Source organism: Canis aureus, chromosome 10 (genome assembly GCF_053574225.1).
Source record: "Canis aureus isolate CA01 chromosome 10, VMU_Caureus_v.1.0, whole genome shotgun sequence".
NCBI lineage: Eukaryota > Metazoa > Chordata > Mammalia > Carnivora > Canidae > Canis > Canis aureus.
In genome coordinates, this window is record NC_135620.1 from 16,742,526 (window position 1) to 16,746,797 (window position 4,272).

Consider the following 4,272-nt stretch of genomic DNA (forward strand, 5'->3'; position numbering starts at 1 on the left):
ATTAATTTGAGTCTTCTCTCTCTTCTTTTTAATAAGGCTGGCTAATGGTTTATCTATCTTGTTAATTCTTTCAAAGAACCAACTCCTGGTTTTGTTGATCTGTTCCACAGTTCTTCTGGTCTCGATTTCGTTGAGTTCTGCTCGAATCTTTATTAACTCCCTTCTTCTCTTGGGTGTAGGATCTATTTGCTTTTTTTTCTCTAGCTCCTTTATGTGTAAGGTTAGCTTTTGTATTTGAGTTCTTTCCAGTTTTTGAATGGATGCTTGTATTGCGATGTATTTCCCCCTTAGGACTGCTTTTGCTGCATCCCAAAGATTTTGAACGGTTTTATCTTCATTCTCATTAGTTTCCATGAATCTTTTTAATTCTTCCTTAATTTCCTGGTTGACCCTTTTATCTTTTAGCAGGATGGTCCTTAACCTCCATGTGTTTGAGGTCCTTCCAAACTTCTTGTTGTGATTTAGTTCTAATTTCAAGGCATTATGGTCTGAGAATATGCAGGGGACGATCCCAATCTTTTGGTATCGGTTCAGACCCGATTTGTGACCCAATATGCGGTCTATTCTGGAGAAAGTTCCATGTGCACTTGAGAAGAATGTGTATTCAGTTGAGTTTGGATGTAAAGTTCTGTAGATATCTGTGAAATCCATCTGGTCCAGTGTATCATTTAAAGCTCTCGTTTCTTTGGAGATGTTGTGCTTAGAAGACCTATCGAGTATAGAAAGAGCTAGATTGAAGTCACCAAGTATAAGTGTATTATTATCTAAGTATTTCTTCACTTTGGTTAATAATTGATTGATATATTTGGCAGCTCCCACATTCGGGGCATATATATTGAGGATTGTTAAGTCCTCTTGTTGAATAGATCCTTGAAGTATGATATAGTGTCCCTCTTCATCTCTCACTACAGTCTTTGGGGTAAATTTTAGTTTATCTGATATAAGGATGGCTACCCCTGCTTTCTTTTGAGGACCATTCGAATGGTAAATGGTTCTCCAACCTTTTATTTTCAGGCTGTAGGTGTCCTTCTGTCTAAAATGAGTCTCTTGTAGACAGCAAATAGATGGGTCCTGCTTTTTTATCCAATCTGAAACCCTGCGCCTTTTGATGGGGTCATTAAGCCCGTTCACATTCAGAGTTACTATTGAGAGATATGAGTTTAGTGTCATCATGATATCTATTCAGTCTTTGTTTTTGTGGACTGTTCCACTGAACTTCTTCTTAAAGGGGAATTTTAAGAGGCCCCCTTAAAATTTCTTGCAGAGCTGGTTTGGAGGTCACATATTCTTTTAGTTGCTGCCTGTCTTGGAAGCTCTTTATCTCTCCTTCCATTTTGAATGAGAGCCTTGCTGGATAAAGTATTCTTGGTTGCATGTTCTTTTCATTTAGGACCCTGAATATATCCTGCCAGCCCTTTCTGGCCTGCCAGGTCTCTGTGGAGAGGTCTGCTGTTACCCTAATACTCCTCCCCATAAAAGTCAGGGATTTCTTGTCTCTTGCTGCTTTAAGGATCTTCTCTTTATCTTTGGAATTTGCAAGCTTCACTATTAAATGTCGAGGTGTTGAACGGTTTTTATTGATTTTATTTCCTGGATCTGAATGCCTGTTTCCCTTCCCAGGTTAGGAAAGTTTTCAGCTAGAATTTGTTCAAATACATATTCTGGCCCTCTGGCCCTTTCGGCGCCCTCGGGAACCCCAATTAAACGTAGGTTTTTCTTTCTCAGGCTGTCGTTTATTTCCCTTAATCTATCTTCATGGTCTTTTAATTGTTTGTCTCTTTTTTCCTCAGTTTCCCTCTTTGCTATCAACTTGTCTTCTAGGTCACTCACTCGTTCTTCCACCTCGTTAACCCTCGTCGTTAGGACTTCTAGTTTGGATTGCATCTCACTCAATTGATTTTTAATTTCTGCCTGATTAGCTCTAAATTCTGCAGTCATGAAGTCTCTTGAGTCCTTTATACTTTTTTCTAGAGCCACCAGTAGCTGTATAATAGTGCTTCTGAATTGGCTTTCTGACATTGAATTGTAATCCAGATTTTGTAACTCTGTGGGAGAGAGGACTGTTTCTGATTCTTTCTTTTGAGGTGAGGTTTTCCTTCTAGTCATTTTGCTCAGTGCAGAGTGGCCAAAAGCAATTTGTATTGGGAAAAAGAGAAAAAGAGAGGAGAGAAAGAAGGAAAGAAAAGAGAAAGAGAAAAAAAAGGGAAGAAAAAAAAAACGAAAAGAAAAAAAAGAGAGAGAAGAAAAAGAGAAAGAAAAAGAAAGGAGAAAAAAAAGGGGGTGGGGGAAGGAAACAAATCAAAAATCAAAACAAAACAAAAACAAAACAAAACAAAACAAAACAAAAAAAAAAGAACCACGGGGGAGTATCTTCTGATTCTGTGTTCTTTAAGTCCCTTGGCTTCTCCTGGAAGTTGTCCATCTAGCTGGTGTTCTGGGGGAGGGGGCTGTTGTGCTGATTTTCAGGTGTTATCAGTTGGGGGAGCTGCTGTGCCCCTGCCTGGTGCAGGGCTCAGTGGGGGTTGTTTACCCCGTGAGGCCGCAGGAGGAACAGCCCCAGTGGCGGGGCAGCTCTGGAAACCTGGATTCAGCTCCGGCAGGAACTCCGTCTGCAGGGCCTGGAGGCTCGGGGCGGGGCCGCTGATCTGCTCAGCTCGGGGCAGGAGCGTCCTCGCTGTCCTGGACCCTCCCGGCCTCTGCCTGTCCCGGGGGGAGGCGGGATCCTGGGCTGTGTCCCGGCGCCCTGTGCTCCGGAGCCTGCGCTGGTGGATTCGCGCTCCCGGCCGCGCAACCCCCTCCGCGGAGCCGCCGCCCGAGCACCCCGAGCTGCTCCTGGAACCGCGCAGCCCCCTCCGCACGGAGCCTCTTCCTCTGCCCGAGCCCCTCCGAGCTGCTCCCGCCCCGCAGCTCCCTCCGCGGAGCCAACCCCCCCCCCCCCCCCGAGCTGCTCCGGGTCCCGCCGTGCGCGCTGCAGCCCTTAGGGAGCTCGGCGCACTCTCCCGGGGCGCAGGTGTCTGTTAGTGTCCCCGGGAGCCCGAGGGCATCCTCGCCCTCCTGGTCCTGCTCCACCTCCCCGCGAGCCCCTTTCCCCCGGGAAGGTCGGTGCAGCTCCTGCTCCTCCGGGACGGGGCTCTCCTGTCCTGGGGACACTCGCCCCGGCCTCAGCCCGGCTCCTCGCGGGGCCCCTCCCCCTGGAGGCCTTTGTTCCTTTGTTTTTCCCCGTCTTCCTACCTTGATAGAAGCGTGAACTCTTCTCACTGTTGCATTCCAGGTGTTCTCTCTTTAATTCTCAGGCCGAATTCATAGATTTTCAGGATGATTGGAAGGTTTTCTAGGTAATTTGGTGGAGACAGGTGATTTGGAGACCCTACTCTTCCGCCATCTTGCTCCTCCCCGGGCGGTCCAACTCTTCTTTATCAATAACTTTATCTGGAGTGAACTTTCATCCCAATTGTTATTTCTTCTTTCTTTCTTAGCATTTTATGCTTTAATGGATTTTGGAATTTTGATTTATAGACTCATTTTGAAGAGAGAAATTTTGTTTGTTTATTCTGCTTTCGTTTTTTATTGTTGTGTCTTGGGTGATGATTTTTCCCATCTTTTTAAATTTTAAGGACTTTTTTATGGCATAGCATATGGTCTAGAGAATGTTTCATGTACACTTGAGAAGATATGTATTCTGCTGTGGTTGGAACAGATCATTCAATAGATGTCAAATAGGTCAAGTTAATAGTGTTTTTCAAGACTTCTATATCCTTGCTGATTTCTGCCTAATTGTTCTTTCCATTACTAAGAATGGGTACCAAAACTTCTTTTATTGTTGAATAGTCTATTTCTCCTTTTAATTCCTTTGCTTTTTGCTTCATGGATTATGGGACTCTGGTGTAAGGTGTAGACACATCCATAACTGTTATATCTTCCTGATATGTTGATCCCTTTATCATTATGAAATGACTTTCCTTGTTTCAAGTAATATTTCTTGTCTCAAAACCATTTTCATCTGATATGAATACAGGCAATATGCCCATTACAATACCATAGAGAAAAAAATTTTTAAGGAAAATGTTTTAACAGTTTACCCACAATATTTTTTCTACTTTTGTTCTTTACCAAAAGGTGCTATCAAACACTTACCAGTACACTGATTTGGGGATGTAAATATTCTAAAGAAAAGAATTATACAGTCCATACTTAGTGTACTTTGATACATGGTTGCTATAGTAATATGTGTAAATAATTAATCTTTCCATCTGAAACATCTCTGAAGATCAT